Source organism: Martes martes (genome assembly GCF_963455335.1).
Source record: "Martes martes genome assembly, chromosome: 5".
Lineage (NCBI taxonomy): Eukaryota > Metazoa > Chordata > Mammalia > Carnivora > Mustelidae > Martes > Martes martes.
Window position 1 is genome coordinate 44,159,003 of NC_137892.1, and position 18,480 is coordinate 44,177,482.

The window sequence follows — 18,480 nt, forward strand, 5'->3', positions numbered from 1 at the left end:
TCAATTGATCTGTGACAAAGGAGGCAAGAAAATATGATGGAGAAAGACAGTCTCTTCAATAAATAATGGGAAAACTGGATGGCAACATGCAAAAGAGTGAAACTGGACCACTTTCTTCATCATACACAAAAATAAACTCAAAATGAGTTAAGGACCTAAATCTGAGACCTGAAACCATAAAAATCCTACAAGAGAGCACAGACAGTAATTTCTCTGACATCAGACGTAACAACATTTTTCTAGATCTGTCTCCTAAGGCAAGGGAAACAAAAGCAGAAATACACTATTGGGACTTCATCAAAATAAAAACCTTTTGCAGAGTGAAGAAAAGTGTTAACAAAACAAAAAGGCAATGTACTGAATGGGAGATATTTGCTAATGATATATATATGTTAAGGCGTTAAGGAGTTAATATCCAAAATACATAAAATACACAACTCAACACCAAAAACAATCCTTTGTAAAAAATGGATAGAGAACCTGAATAAACATTTTCCCAAGGAAGACAGAAATTGCCAACAAGCACATGACAAGGGATCTTTTTCTAACATCAGGCTAGTACAAGTGTATTTTCAGAATGAATGACTTTTTTTTTTTTTTTTTTAGATGAGATAGGAAGGAAGCAGAGTAGAAGGGATAGAGAGAGAAAGAGCAAAAAGAGCATGTTCATGACAACCAAGGCTATTCTTGAAATTTTTATGTCCAGTTCTGCAGTATTCTACTGTGGCTGTTGTTTTAGGGTGACATTAGCCCTTAGCCTGTGCCTCTTTCCCCTTCTGTGTGTGTGTGTATGTGTCTGTGTCTGTCTGTCTCTATCTCTTGTTTCTTTAATCTTCTGTTTTTTTTTTTTTAACTAAATTCTTAAAGATATGGGAGCAGAATGTGTAAGTAATCACACTTTCAGAAGGTTTTTGCTTCACATACTTAATTAAATTAAAAATAAACTATTAGGAATCATTGATTTTGAAAGCATAATTGAAATATTTTGTACCTGTAATATTTTGTACCTATAATTCATTCTATCAGTGGTTTGACTAAGTATTAATCTTACTTCATATTAATCTCATTAAGTTTTATTGAAAAATCACAACTGATAGCAATTATTTATTTGCATTATTCCAAAAATGTTATACCTTGGTTTATCTAGTGAAGATTCCATTTATCTCTTATTTTAACTACAGTGCACTTCCATGCAGAATTTCACTGTAGTAAATTGAAAAGGGCATGACACACACCCTTTGCAATCATCACCAACCAACATGAAACCTTAAACTTAGATCATTTTACTCATTTGATTAAATTGTTCAGTTTTCCTGTAGTTACAAAGTATTACTCCTTTCTTACTACTTAAGTCTCTCTGACTAGTGCTTTCCCTTCCTCAAAGGCTAAGTTTCTTTAAAAGACAGGCAGTCGGTGTCTCCACGTTCTCACTTTATATGTCCCCAGTAGTCATCATTCAACTATTATATCCCCAGTAGTACAGGTTTCTCACCATTTCAACTTAAGTGTTTTGTAATATATCATAAAGTCCAATAGGACTTTTTGTCTTTCATTTGTTCATTACTGCTGACCATTACTGTGGAACTTATTTTGAAATCACATTCTTCCCTTCATCCATGTCATTTCCTGGAGCCCTTTACTCCTTAAATCTTAAATAGCAGTGTCTGCTTCCCTGGCCTCTTTTCTCGGCTTTCTTTTCTTTTCTTTTCTTTTTCAAAGATTTTATTTATTTATTTGACAAACAGAGATCACAAGTAGGCAGAGAGAGAGAGGGAGAAGCAGGCGTCCCGCTGAGCAGAGAGCCCAATGCGGGGCTCAATCCCAGGACCCTGAGATCATGACCTGAACTGAAGGCAGAGGCTTTAACCCACTGAGCCACCCAGGCACCCCTATTTTCTTTTTATTTGATGCCACCTCTTTGACCATATACATCCTTCTTTGCAACTAAATATTGAGCTAATGGACAAAACTAAACTCATTACCATTTCCCCCCAGACTGATTCGCCTTGTAAGCTGCCCTGATTGCCCTTAGATTACCCAGGTTGTTATCCAAGGCTTGCTTCAGATTTCTTCTCCTACTCAGTCTGCAAACAAGATTTCTTTTATTTTTTTTTTCTTTTCATAAGAACTGCTAGGATATATTACCTACAAATACTCATACTATTTCACTTTGAGGCTGTAATCTCCTAACTGTTCCCTCTGCCTACAAACTTGAATTCCTCTTTCCAGTTCTCTAAAAAGCAATTCTTATTTCACTACCTTTATTAAAAATCCTATAATGCTCACTCTAATTTTAAACATAAAAATAACAAATTTCTCAATATAGGCAAGAGGCATATAACAATTTTCCCTCAGCAGTCTCAGAAGGAGCCAAACCTGAAGACACCTCGATCTTGGGCTTCTAGTTTCCAGAACTCTGAGGCAATTGACTTATTTTGTTAAGCCATTCAGTTTCTGTACTTCAAAGCAGCTCTAGCAAACTAATACAATAATCAATAGCTTTCATACACAAAACTAGTAAGAAGTTAGACGTCATTATACTGAAGCTATCTCCATTAACAATAACAATGAAGATGATTAAATGTGTAAGGATAAACTTAAGAAGAAATGTTCAAACATTTATGAAGCAGTTTTTAAAATACTCCCGAAAGACATAAAAATAGACTGAGAAAATGGAAAGACATTCCTGATTCATAAGTAGGATAAGTCAACACTGTAAAGACATCAGTGCTCCCTATATTAATGTGTAAAATAAACTTAATCCTCAAAAACACACCAACTTTTTATGGGGGTTGAACAAGTTAACTTTAAACTTCATATAAGAAAACAAACATGAAAGAGTAGATAGGAAATCACTCAGAAAACCTACAAGGAGGAACTAGACCTACAAGATATTAAAACATGCTACAACGTCTCTACAACTGAAAATTAAGTAGTGATATAAAGAAAGGAACTAAGTAGATTTAAGTAAAAAGCCCAAAAATAGACCAAAATATATGGAGATTTTGGATATCATATAGGTGAAATCTCATCTCGCTGGAGCAACAAACCTATTCTTCGATGAATTATGTGTGACCCATATCTCATTCCACACAAAGGATAAACTGCAAATGGATTAGGGGTCTAAGGTAAAAACATTAAACCACACAGGTACAAAAATCATGGTGAGTTTCTCTTTAACACTGGTACAGGTGAAGGGCTTTGAGCTCTTACTCAATATTCAAGGACAATAAAAGCTTGATCTAACTTACTACATTAAGTAAACTGCATTGCAAATAATACCCAAACCAAAATCAGAAATGGAAAAATGGAAGAAAATAATTAGAATATTAACTGGAAGTCTTCATACCCCTAATATATAAGAAAATCTTAAAAACTGGTAGGTGTAGGAACAAAAACCAAAAAAAGGAAAATGGAAAAAAAAAAGACATAAAACAGGAAATTCACAAACACACATAAAACGCTGTAGAAGTAGTCCTTAAAAGGAAAAGTCTCAAACTCTCTAACCTATCAGATTGGTAAAAATTCAAAACTATGGCATTTATGAGGTTGTAGAGAAATAAGCATATTCAAACATTGCTGGTAGGAATGCAATTTGATAGACCTCTTCTGGAGGGAAATTCGGTAATATTAAACTAACTATATATACCTTACCTAAAGAAACTATATACGCGGGGCACCTGGGTGGCTCAGTGTGTTAAACCTCTGCCTTTGGCTCACGTCATGATCCCAGGGTCCTGGGATCAAGCTTCACATTGGACTCTTAGCTCAGCAGGGAACCTGCTTCCCCTCTCTCTTGGCCTGCCTCTCTGCCTTCTGGTGATTTTCTTTGTGTGTCAAATAAATAAGTAAATAAATAAAATCTTTAAAAAAAATAAAAATTAAAAAAAAAAGAAACTATATATGCAACTTAGATATATCCCACTTGCTTAGCAGTTAGTGTTAGAACATACTCATGTTTCCCGTATCCTCGTACCCTCTGTGTGTAAATAATTAAAATCAACAAGGATGAGGGAGGGGCACCTGGGTGGCTCAGAGGATTGGGCCTCTGCTTTCGGCTGGGGTCGTGGTCCCAGGGTCCTAGGATCGAGCCCCACATCAAGCTCTCTGCTCCGTGGGAAGCCTGCTTCCCCCATTCTCTCTGCCTGCTGCTCTGCCTACTTGTGATCCCTCTCTCTCTCTGTCAAATAAATAAATAAAATCTTTAAAAAAAAAAACAAAGCAAAACAAAACAAACAAACAAAAAAAGGATGAGGGAAAGGATCCATCCAGGATTGAACACACGCAGTAACAAAGGAACTTAATTCTATTACAAGTGAATGACAAAATATAGTGAAGAGGGTTGAAAAGAACTAATCTATATAATGTTGGAAAATAGTACTTTGTATCTTTTGAGGTTTTAAGATTGAACAAAACATACAAAGACATTTTACTTTAGTTAATACCTTTATTTCTTACGGGGGAATTTACTTGTGATTGTGAAAACCTTCATGCATGTACATGTTTGTTTATGTGTATTACTACAGTAAGTGAATATATTGTGCATAGTGATAACCAGGTTTTAGAGTATCGGTGGAGAATTACAAATAAGGAAAGGAAGAAGGATAAAATGATCCCTGTGATGACTAATAGATTGAAATTAGAGCTATCAGTGTATACACACACAGAGAAATGGACAGATAATACATAGATACATGTATGTTAGTATTACAGGACTTAGTATTTAGCACTAGTGAGCACACATGCTGTCTAAACCTTGGTTTGTAAGTATTATTTGCCAATTAAGAAGATATCAAGACTCCTTGGAAAAATCTTTCAGAGTGAGGTTAGGGAAAGTACAAGATGAGCCTAGAACAGCTGATGATGCTAATTAATGAAGTGGTCAAAAATATATAGTCATTTAAAAAAAGAGACAAGCCCCAACATGACGTAGGAGCCAAACCTGAGACAATTTGATTAGGAAAATAAATAATAATGTTAATTTATGGATAGTGTATGATAAATTATGGATATGTAAATTACAGATAGGCTGTTGGCTAATTTAAATATTCATAATCTTTCTTTTAAAAATGAATAATTAAAAATTAAATAAACAGAGGAGAAGAGCATCTTTCTCTTAAAGTAGCACATGGCAGGGACAGGGGAAAAAGAAAATTACCATTAGGCAAATGCCTAAAGAGAAATCAATATTGCAGCCAAGATTTATCAATGATGCTAAAATTAGTGGGTGAAAGTATGGTAAGAAACAGATTACTTAAATTTACTATATTCAGAGACATTGAAAAATTTGTGGAGGGAAGAATCAACAATGCTTACATTTAAGTAGACAATATTGTTAACATAATTATGGGGAAAATTCTCCGATAAATGGTATGATACTAGTTAATTAGGGATGTATATTTGGAATCCTTGAAGCAGGAAAATGGAAACTCTCTGCTTTGGATATCTTACCTAAAGACATATATCTTTTGTGTGCATGGGACTGGATGAAAAAGATTAGTCACACTCAGATGTCAGAGGGGGAAATAAAGTATAAACTATTGGATGTCTGATCATAGATTTTCTTAAGTTGACATGGTCTTGGTATATTTGTGAAGTGACAAATATAAGAAAATTGTGAAATCAATTTTTTAACCTCTGCTTTGCTATCCTTTGTTGGACAGTCTTTGGGTATTTGGTTTTAGTTTTCCATGCAATATATTTTTGTATGACAATATCTTTCTCTTACTTTAATTTTTTAAAAATTTTAGTGAAAAAAAATCAATGCATATAGACAGTTGCCCTCCCTCTCATCAAAACTATCTGAAAGATAAATGCATTGGAATAAAATTAAGCATATCTGAGAGTTAAAATACATAGCAAACCTTCTTTAAAATATAGACAGATAACTTTATATTCAAGAAAGAAAAAAAATTGAAAAGGTGGTAATATTAATGAATTTATCTCATTAGCTCAGGTATATAAAATGAAAATGATTCTAGGGAATTTGTTAAAATAGGTATATTTTATTTGTCTTTATAAATCAATACTAATCAATAGGTTAATCCCAAAATAAACTCGATTTTAATCTAGGACAGGTGAAGTACAGTGTAAAAGTAGTATGTCAGAAGACTTGAAGGAATAAGCCATATGTAGGAGACCCTGGATATTAAAATATTTAACCCGGGGCACCTGGGTGGCTCAGTGGGTTAAGGCCTCTGCCTTCGGCTCAGGTCATGATCCCAGGGTTCTGAGATCGAGCCCCACATTGGGCTGTCTCCTCAGCAGGGAGCCTGCTTCCCTTCCTCTCTCTCTGCCTGCCTCTGCCTGCTTGTGATCTCTGTGAGATAAACAAATAAAATCTAAAAAAAAAAGAATTTTAAATATTTAACCCAATTTCCAGAAAGGACGTCCAATGCCTGGAAATCCTACTGAGTGTATTAAGAGAAAAAAAAATTAACTTTTGTGGAATGAAAATAGACTATAAATCTGCTAAAAGAAAGTAAAAATGAGAAGAAATGTAAACACATAAATATAATGTTAAAAAATTAAATCTAAAATAAAATGCCAAATGACTACATTAATCAAGTTATGAAATAAAGCTGAATATGGCATTTTCCCTTAATATAGAATATTTGTATTTCATACAAATTATTACATTCAGTATCTGCATTCAGTATCTCTTGTCAAACTTCTATAACAAAAATAAACTAAACCACAGATTTAATGTTATTACTTCCGTAGTGAGAAACTTGTAAAGCTTCATTTTGTCCTGAAGAGGCACGGAAAAAAGCTTTCAATTGTTGGGTTCTATCCGTTGTTTGTTTAGAGATCATCCTGGCTCCTTGTGAAAGTGTTCTCTGATCAGTGATAAAATAGTTAAGGATCTTTGGTTTATTTGAGAAGGTTGTGATAGTATGAGTACAAATGGATATGCCATCTTATTCCTTTAGGCATGGATTTTAGCCCCTCGCCAAGGGACCCATAGCCTATCGTGTTTCTGTGTGGTTCCCTGCACCTTCCCAGTTTCATGTCCAGGAATGCCCTGTTGTGAATGCTCTCACTTGTAGCACACCACGCCCATCCTGCCTCACACCTTCGCTTGTGATCTGCACTCAGTCTAGCACAGCCTTGTCACAAATATCCCACCCCCTCTTTCCTTCACTTAAACCTTGCCTTCCCTGCAGACATTTTTGCTCAGCTAATTTCACTTATTTTTTTATCACAACTTAGGCAGAACTCATATGATTTGCTATTTATTTAACAGAGTACCTACTGTGTGCTAAATATTATGCCAGTAAAGCTGTTAAAACAGATCTGTTTCTGTTTTTGTTTTTGTTTTGTCCTCGTGGATCTTCCAATCTAGAAATAGTAAATTTATATAAGTAATTATATATTTATACTTGAGATAGGTCTTATTGATGAGTAAAGGTCATCATCCTGAAACCTTCCAGGTATGCTAAGTCCCTCTTTAATACTGACATGTTTCTCTGTCTTCTCACTAGGATTTAATCTTTTTGGGGGCAAGTGTAATGTCCTGAGTCAGATGCTTCATCCCCTGCAGGTGTTTAATGAATGCCTGTTTAACTTAAATAAGTGCAATGATTATCCATAAAATATCAATAAATGATTTCCTTACTATCTTGTGTGTGCATATATATATACACATATATATATATATATATGTACACACACACACACACACACACACACCCCTTAGGAAAAAGAGTTTATAGATGATACCTTCATTTTCATATAAATGAATTTTTACTTTTCACTGAGACTTGGGTAGAAAAAAATTACCACTTCTATCCTGTGCTATTTTCCCGCTAAAATGAAACTTTCTATCAAAGATTGGCTTACACAATTCTGAGGATATGAACACCTGGAGCATTTTAGAAACAAAAAAGCATGTCAGGACACAGCAATATCTGGAATGGTTTTTAAAAAAAATTTTATTTTAATGTGATTTGGTTTATTGCCTGAGGCATTAGAGACAGATACCTGAAAGAACACGGATGAACTCTGAACATAAATTGAGTTTTCCTCACTAATTTGTTAGTTAGAAGGAATCACAAAAAAGGCTCCGCTATAATTATGGAAGTCTGTTCAGGCTTGCCACTGGCTATCATCTGTTTACTTACACAGAAAATAAAGATCATTATATACATTCCTCAGAAAAGTCAGCCCAAACCTCCACCATGCCCAAGTTTACAAAGGCATGCAGGGAAATCAACAAGAGAATGGAATGGAATCAATTTAAATTATTAACATAGTTCACAATATAGTCAAATATTTGCCTGATATTTAATTGATTCTTGCTTCCAGCTCCATATTTGAAAAAGGTCCTAGACCAAGAGGTACCTTAGATTATAGCAGTAGACAGAAACTACACAATAGTTATTGTCACGTTTTCCACAATTATAGGACTGATTTTCTGTGGTGTTTCCATTTGAATGGAAAGTTGAATTCTTAGGGCATACCAAATTTGGTACCTAGGATGCCATAGACCCTAATATTGCTGTAAAATGTAAGCTATCCAATTTAGCTCTAATTTCAGAAATTTTAAATGTATTGGGTATTAGGAGAAAATATTGTATGATAGGTATATTCTGGTTATATGTGGCAAGTCATGCATTTAGATACTATATTGAAATTTATTGTAATAATTTGATTAAAAAGGACAAAAAACAGGATATATCTGAATAATATACTGAGAGAAAATCTGTTAATATGAAACTACTTTTTATAGAATTGGTTAAGATATTAATTTTCACTCTGACATATGTTAGAATGTTCTAAAATGATTAATAAAACTTTCATAATATCTTGGGACAAATCTTGAGTTTCAAATGCATTAGCAAAAGCTAATTTTAGATTAATTTTTAATAATACTTCCAGAAAGATCTCTTAAAATAATACACATGCATATGTGAAAAACATTTATGTATCTTTCCTAGCCCTACATCAAATCTCCATGTTGTAGATTTCGCCTAAACTCAGTATATCTCATGCAATAAACCTGAGCCTTACTATTTTGTTCTCCCATTTCATGTTTTTTTTTCTAATCTTCTGTAAGTAACATGTTTGATCAATTTTCTCACCCATGTTCTGCTCAGCAGGCCCATTAAAATTTAACTTCACTCTCATTGGTTCAATAAATAAAAAGTTAATTCATAAAAATTAAAATGCTAATTAATCAAATATCAGTTGATTACTTGATATGTACAAGTCACTTATGCAATTTTGGAGGACCAGTTGGAGAAACCATGGAAACATAAAGTGAAATCCTATCTATCCAGGACATAATTTTTGCCTACATATTACATTCTGTATTGTACAGATGCAGCTCACATTATAGTCTTTTTCTCAGTGTTGCCCTACAAGAAGTGTATATCAAAATTGCCTCTAGAGTTTTTTAAAAGCATGAATTCTTGCAGATCTAGCTCAGAGTTACATGATCACAGTCTCTGAGGATGAAATCTGATTATACTTTAGTTAAAGAGTACTGATTTTTTTTTGTGGATCCATTCTCATATAGTATCTATATATTTAGTTCAGTTTTAATTGTGGAATGCCATACAATATTTATATTTTGGAACTACAGTTACATGGCTGTGGAATGGTTTCATGTGTGTTACAGTCCATTACCCAACCAGACTGCTAGTGTCTTGCAGGGGAGAAAATGGTTTATGCCACTGAAATATCTAATCAAAGTTTTATTTCTATTTTCTCTTAATAATATTTCTTCATTTACTGATGCACTCTCTTAATAATGAATTATATTCACACTTCTACTTCCCTGTCCAGTTTTTCTCTCACGTGACACTCTTATATGTAGAGATTAGACGTCTGGAGAGCAAGAGCGTACTACCAAGGTAATTAGTGCAATTTTAGGCAAACTGTCGGGAAGGAGAGCCATACCGACTGATCATCACTCTTAGAATATCTGCATTGTAGATATCCAGAATCTTTGGAGTTCCTGCACTGAGAACACAAAACTATAGTTCTGTCACTGTGGTTTAAGTATAATTGATAAGAGGTTGTTTTGGATACATGTTGAGTACAGACAAAATATATCCAGGCTCCAAAGTGTTTTTAAGATTTTGAAGAGTTTTCTTTCCATAAGTGATCAGGAAGACAAGTCTGCTACAGAGACGTTTGCAGATCCTGAGTCCTCTGTCACTACTATTACAAAATCACTTTCAATAATAAACAAAAACATAAATATTAAGTTCAAATCTTTAATAGTAGATCATAGGCCAGGGCTTGTGCTAAGTGTTCCATATGCACTCACTCTCCCATTTTATTCTGATGATATGAGGTAAGTACTGTTACAGGTTCTGTATCATGAGTATCTGCTTACAGGTAACAGTGACATGAATTATGAGTAATTGGTCATAAAATATAGATTCTCTGAACTCATTCAACAAGCATTTATTGAGCCCTTTCATAAGTAATATATGGAAATAGTGATTATAAGGACAAGGAAATCCGAAATACCTTTATCTCAGCAATCAGCTACTGTAACAGCCACAAAACTGTGCTCATAAAAGAAAAGCAGAATGGTGATATGTTGGTAAATGTGGCTCATTTCCTTTGCTTCAGTCACTCGAAAACACAATGAGAAGAACTCAGAATTGACATGATAACAGCATAAAATGAATCAATATAAAAATTACAGATTAAATGATAGAATGTGCAAATATTTATTAAAGTAATCTGGGTTCAGTGAGTGGAGAAAGTGTATGGGCATTTAGCTAAAACAGTACTGGCCATGACTTGTTAATTATTGAAGCTGATGCTTGGTATATTTATATATTTTTTTATAATAATACATTACAAATTACAAAAAAGATCAATATGCAATTTAAAACTCTGATGAGTTCACAAGCAACCAAATAGTTGTTTCATTTTAATAATATAGTTCAGTTCAGCAAGTGCATGAATTTCTCTTCCTCAACCAAAATGCAATTAACGTCCATGAAATTATACAATTTTCTATTTGCCTTTGCCCACCTATAATAATTGTGGCTAACGGCCATCTAAATTATTCATTTTATATGGTGAACAAGTGATTATTCTTAAAACAGATCCTGTGCTCTTTTAAATTGCTTTTCTTCATTCTCCAGTTGGCCCAGACCATTACTAAAGTTAAATGTTTCCTAATGAAGAATGCTGCCTCACTGAACTTTGCTTTGTCTGCGAATCACAGGGATAATTTGAAATTCCCAAAGTCCAGAACTGCATCTCAAAATGCGATGGCAAATGCTAAAATTCTGTATCTCTACACCATGGCCTTTATGTGAAATGCTTTTTTTTTTTTTTTAATTTTTTTCTTTAGAGCCAGTAGACTCTCCGAGGATATATTTTAAATCTGTAAACCTGTATACAAATATTCTGTATGCCGATTGTTCTAGGAAGTTGATTTTATCAATGAAGACATAAACAGAACTTACAACATGCTGTATGAGGGGAGAGGGGCAAAAGGGAGGCACTGAATAGTGTTTCTGCTTCCTACCCCCGCCTCCCTACTAGCACTTCCTGCAAAGAGAAGCTGCTGATCAAATTGCCTCAGTCCAAGGCATTGATAGAGTTACACTGTTTAAAAGGTGAGATCAAACTGTGCTCAAGCCATTGTGCTTTTTTCCATTCCTCTTTATTTTGCACTTGCTTTGTGTACCATCCACGTCCATGTGGTGTGGTCATATTGAAGCTGATTCTACGTAGGTATCTGATGATGTCACTTGCCCTTTTACTTGGATTCCTGTTAGGAGGCAGATAGAGAAAATAAAGCCAACATTTGGGAAACAGGCAGTAAGGATTTCCATTACACTGTGAACTCTATTACAGCCTTTGCCAGACCCTATGTCATGGTGAGGGTTTAGCTTATATGTTAATAATCTGGAATTTTCATTTGGATACAATCACTTTCGTATATTCCTCTCTGGAGTGTGTGTGTGTGTGTGTGCACACGTGCACATGCATGTTCAAGTAAGGGCCATCAGAGGTGATGAGTGAAATATTCCTGGTAGATGGCCTAGGTCAAAATGACATAAAGCTACCACCAGAAAACCATAACTCTACACAGTGTGCATGCACACTTAGCAGCGGCATTATCTAAATGCTGTATTATTTTGTTTGTTTGTTTGTGTAATGGCTGAAGACTTGGTTTATTTTATGAAAATATTTTGGTGAGCAAACAATCTTAAGTCTGTGGGCCTGACTCAGTGGCTTTGTAAACAAGTGGTGCAAACATAGCAAATTGGAACTTGAAAGTTACAAAATCGAGAAGCATTTACTTTTATTTTCCCCGAGTTTGCTTGAGCTTCTGGCTGACACAGCACATCTCTAAGATATGGAAATCCCTTATCCTTCCTCGCTTCCATCAGGTGCCAGGAATTGATTTTGCAGTCAGCAGGAGCATCATGCCCAGCTGTGTCCTTTTTCTTTGCTGCCTTTCCCTTGACTTTACCTTCTAGTTAGTCAGAAAGCAATCACAAAACCCCGACAGTGTCAGAATTGTAGTATTCTAAATGTCTCAGCTAGGCATCTCCAACTTCCCAAAGCCTCCTGACTTTTCCTGTGATCAAGGACCCAAGTAAGCCTAATCAATCAAGTGCCTTCATACAGGGACACTCATTTAGCAAAATTATTATGTGTTGTAATAAGAAAGTAATCATTTTAATGCAAAACTTTTCACTATAGTGATAAAATAAATATTCATGCAGTATTTAAATATGAGATGGCAAAATTAAACACGTAGACACATTTTATTACAACTGATGAATATAATAAAATAGCATTCTGTGAGTGTGCGATTTTTAAATTAGAGTTTTTTCCCTCTACTTTGGTTATAAAGGGAACAAATTTAAACTTTCAAGTAATAAATATGAAAGCATAATCAAATATAAAGCTTGGTTTCTATACTTATATCTCTTTTATCCACAATTTGTTCCCACTTATTGTTAACCAGAGCAATTGCTCAGGAAAACAGACCTGAAATAAACAACCTATTAACTTATATGGATAATTAAGTACTGAAAATCTTATGGTGGCCAAATATTCTGGGCTGTTTGAGGTATCTCTTAGATTTATATGGGGTGTTATATATTTTAGGAATGGGGATATAGGAAGTTCCATAAATCAGATTTCATATCTCTCAGGTATACTGAGGCCATGGATAAGTAAAATGTTCCAGTGGAAAGTATAAACCCAGGGCAAAGGGGGCCACGGCCAGTAATTCCATTGTCTCAAAATAGGGTATCAAGTAAGGCTTCATCTCTAAACCTATTACAATCGCTGAGAAGGAATTCCTACTGGTTACATATCTTTTGATTTAAAAACTTAAAAAGCAAGAAGTCTGAGCTTGATAGTTGTGATATATCCAACTTCACAAATGTTGGTAAGAATTTTTTTTTAAACCTTTTTATAGGCCAACCCTATTCAGGCAAAACTAAACTTATCTTTCTAAGGAATTCCATCTGGAAATAACATGTAGACACCAGAGTGTTTTGTAAGTTATTTATTAATTTTTCACTTAAAATCCTTTAAAGTTTTTCTATAGTCCCTCAATTAAATACTGATTTCTCAGCAGGCATTTCCTCTTCTCCACAATATAGACTCAACCTCACTTAAATTCTTATATTCTTCTTTCCCCATACCGGATACTTTCTTTCTTTCTTCATACTATTTCCATACATTCCACTCTACCATTTTTGTTTCACTACTCATCTTGAGCACTGTGTTCCTCAGAAAGTTTTCCTACCACCCTGGCCCATAATTAAATTTGTACTTTACTTTTCCTGGAGCACCAGGGGATATTTATCTCCTCAAAGTTGCACCAGGCAACTACAGCAGTTCCTTCAGTGGTTATACAGTTGCCTGGGTGTTTCATAGACAAAGTATCCAAATCTAGGGGCACCTGCTAGCCTCAGAACATGCCTAGCTTTGTCTTGGAAAATCAGGGTGTTTTCAGTGTCGTAGATATAATGGAGAGTAAGAGAATTAATGTGCACTGAGTAGGTATACAAGGTTGGGCACTTGGTTTTGTTACTGGGAAATACTCAAGTTGTTTTTGATTCTGCCAATGCTTCATCAGTTCAATTAAAATAACTGGTATATTTGAGCTTTATGAACTGATGCCTTTGCCAGGAATGTTCAGTCAGAGAAGGGACACTTGATGTATGTACCCCATATCTATTCATTTACATCCTACAATGCCCCTAGGTTAGCTGGGAAACCTGTTTACAATGGTACAGTGAAGGTGTTACAAAATGAAAGCTGTTGGCTGTAATATGAAAAAATAATAAAACGGTTCTTCTTGGTTATTTTTTCTAGCAGTACTGAAAACATTTTATGCCTGTTGTTTATGAAAGGAGTATTATCTCAGAGAATTATCAATTATTCCATGCTGTAATTAATGCTAACTCCAACTGTTTCCATCAGAAACTGTTTCCATCCGAGCAAACTGTTTGCCTAGCACGCTCCCATTTACTCCATGCACAGATTCCAGAATTTGTTTTTGTAAAATACATAATAATCATGCTACTTCTCTGCTAAAAGACCCCTCTCATGGCTTGTTATGTATTTTAGAGTGAATTCCAATTTCTTACCAAGGCATTAAAGAATACCTATAATCTGAATCTAATCTCTCAATCATTTTCTTCTGAAATCCTACTATACTGGACAAATTCATTGCCTTATCAAAAATATTTTGAAGCTGTATCAACTAAGGTTGTATCCAAGAGATAGAAAACTCTCTAAGTATATTAACAAGAAAGAAATTGAATACAGGGAATTAAGTGACTACAAAACTGATGGAAATGCTGAAGGCCGAAACCAGATTCACACTCAAGCTACAAGAACAATTCCCACAGCAACGACAAACTGATTCACAAGGGTAGGCACTTCCTCTGAAGCCAACACAGGAGTTAATATCAGAATCAAAAAGTCTCTACCAGAGCTGATGTCTCACTATCAGAATACTGGATAATGGGCTGGGAACAGAGCTGCAGAAAACTACCACCAAAACTGGGCTGAAATTGGTCTCTGCTTCATTTCTTCCTTTCACTTACCTTTTTGTCATTGCTTTGGGGGAAAATCTCTTGTGAGAAGAGAACACAAAGTCTCTGGTGGCTGTCCTTTTAGATACCCTTAAGTTTTATTTAGTGACTTTCTTTTTCTGATATACTAGCATTTGATTTGAGTGAGGTCCTCGAATCTTTATCATACAGTCTCATTTAGGAGAGAAAGTGTTCTTTGGTAGAGTAAATAATTTAGAAGCCAGAGAAAGATAATTTAAGAGGGTGGGAGACACAAACAATTCAAATATCTGAAAATATGAATTTATTTTAATAGATTCTATTTCTGTTTCCTTATAACTGAGCACTATAAGAAATATTATTTTGTGACCTGGTCGTTTTATATACGTTATCTATTAATCTTTCAACCACTTTTCATCTACTATCTTTGTTGGTATCCTTATCCTAATTTGATAGAAGAAGAAAATTAATCTCAGAGGATAGATTTCCCCATGTTTAATAAGAAAAGTTAATATTTAAAGGTAATTATGCTTGCTACTAGCCTTCTTTCGTAAGTAAAACAATACTTATTTTATTATGTTTAAAATTTATGCCAGTAGAAAACATTAAAAACATTGTTTTGCTATTGGCTTTGCATTGTTTAAAACTATAGAAGGAAGGCAAATGGAAATAAACATGTTTCAGTTAAACTCAATGAAAAGGTAAATTATTGTGAAAGAATAATTTACATTACTTAAATGGTGTAGGGAGGATTATTTGGCAACGATTCAAGTTACTCACAAGGTAAAAGCAATAGTATTTCATAGTGTGGACAATTATTGGTACAATGTGTACTTTTTCCCTTTAATAATTGCATGCTCCCTTTTGTCACAATGGCACGAGACAGAATAATTAAAGTATATTAGGTACATTGTAAAAGGGACATTTGGTATTAATTAACATTGGAGCCTAAGAAAGTCACTCTGCTTTATATTATCATTCATTCTTTGATGCGTACATGTACACATATACACAGAGTCTGCACAGAAAGGCAACTATGTGAAATGCTACAAAGCTTCTTAATTTGGAGTTACATAAACCAAACTAAAATGTACAAAAGGTTGTGTGCAGTAGAAATCCTTTCTTCTCTTTGATATTTTAGACAGTTGTGTGGCATCCTCATGTAAAATGACTTAAACCCAGAAGTCAGTTTTGTAGCGATTATTCCACAAGTGGACTGGACATTCAGCAAAGCCACCTGCCATTCAGATAGCAGGAACAGAAAGCCAGGACTTGCTGGAGAGTGAGATTACAATGCATATTCATTTTAAGTTACAATTTAAAGAAGTAAGATGGTCACCTCTGATTTGTCAAAAACAATTTGATGAAGAAGTTGTTTATCTTATGGTTGGGTAGTGTGTCCATGAAACCTGTAAGTTCAGAATGCATAGAGATTTCCTGCGTGATAAGCCAACAACCAATTTCCCCCACCAGGAGGATATTGACTATGTATCAGTTGGCTTTTGCTGCATAACAAACCACTTCAAATATTAAAGGTTTAAAATAATGACCATTTATTTAACTCATGATTCTGTGATTTGGCAGTTGGCTTGACCTTATTTGGGCTTTTCTTATTTCACTGACTCAGTTATATGTCTGATCTCAACAGTAAAGTCAGCTTGGAAGTGGTAATGTGGAAAGACTGCAGCTAGAACAATGTCTCATCTCTCCATGCTCTCTCGTGTTTCAGCATGCCAGCTGAAACTTGTTTACATGACAACTGGGCAGGATTCCAAGAGAGTAGAAGTCACTGGATTCCTGAGCCCCTGAGCTTAGACTTGGCATGCTGTCCCTTATATCCGTTATATTGGCCAACCAAGTCATGCAGCCAACCTCTGTTCAAGAAATGGAGAAAGAAATTCCACTCCTTAATGGAAAGAGATTCTGATATATCCTCTACATTGAAAGGATATAAACATAGGAGAACTGAAAGATTGTGCCCAGTTTTTCAACCTACTGTACTGTATTGGGAAATATATTTTGTTGGTGACATAGTTCTCTTGATAATGAAGTGCATGATAGTGAAGCCTACCAGCAAAAGGAGGCGTCAGAGGAAGGATGTATATATGTTTGTGTATATATATATATATATATATATATATATATATATATGTATATATTGCCCTCTCAGTCTTCCCATACTTTTTCCAATGTCACCTCTGGTTCTGCATAAATAATCTTCTGTGACTCCTAAGTGAGATTCATTCCAAGCACCTTACACTGCTGCTCAGCAGTTCCACACTTACATCAATCTAATTTATTTTAACATCCAAATCTTCAACATACACCTTTCTAAGTGTATCCTTTCTGACCCCCAAAAGTTGATACCCTGAGAATCTTTCAAAAAACTCAGATTATTTTGTGTTTCATGTAGTTTCTTACATCTGTACTATTATTCTCAAATATATTTTATACTTCTAGATATATTCTCTACAGCCTAGATCTTCCCTGCCTTGGGAAGGGAAGGCATTTTCAAGGCATTTTCATTGCCTTGAAAATGTCTTTTCTAATTAAGTACACTTAATGTTTACCTTCACTTGAGTTCACTTAGAAATTGTTTATATCTCATATGTCTTCAGTATCTGTTGACAGGAATGATTTTTTTGTCTTTCTATCTAAATCATAATACCTTCTAGACAAGGATAACATTGTCTCCTTTGTAGCATTTATACAATCTACTACTCTAGGTAATAATTATTATTAGAGCTAAATTATCATGTTATCATCTTATCATGAAATTATCATAGAAATTATCATCTCTCTCCCTGTCTATACACACACATATGCAAATATACATATGCATGTGTGTATAAATGTGTGTTTATAGATAGATGGATATATAAACAGATAAATGAAAAAATATATTGATACTTAAATTACTCATTTGAATGTCAGAAAGAATAGCAACACAGTATTAAAATTTCAATATATATATGGACTCAGATAAGTTATATTGTATTTTTCACACTATAATATATTCCTGATTAATAGCAATCATCCATATGTATGTGCATAATAGTGCCCATGGTGAAATTTTTAAAAAATTTTTTGATTCTTAATTATAGAGAATAATGCGATGATTACCAAAGGGGAGGGCTGTTGGGGATGGGTGAAATAGGCGATGGGGGTTAATGAGTGTACTTGTTGCGATGAGCACCGTGGGTAATGTATAGAAGTGCTATATCACTGTAGTGTACACCTGAAACTAATAGAACAGTGAATGTTAACTAACTGGAATTAAAATAAAAACTTAAATAAAAGTTTATTTTTACAAGAATGATAAAATTTATACTCAAAATGAAAAATTAAAAATAGATCTTCCCTATGACCCTGCAATTGCACTGCTGGGTATTTACCCCAAAGATACAGATGTAGTGAAAAGAAGGGCCATCTGTACCCCAATGTTTATAGCAGCAAT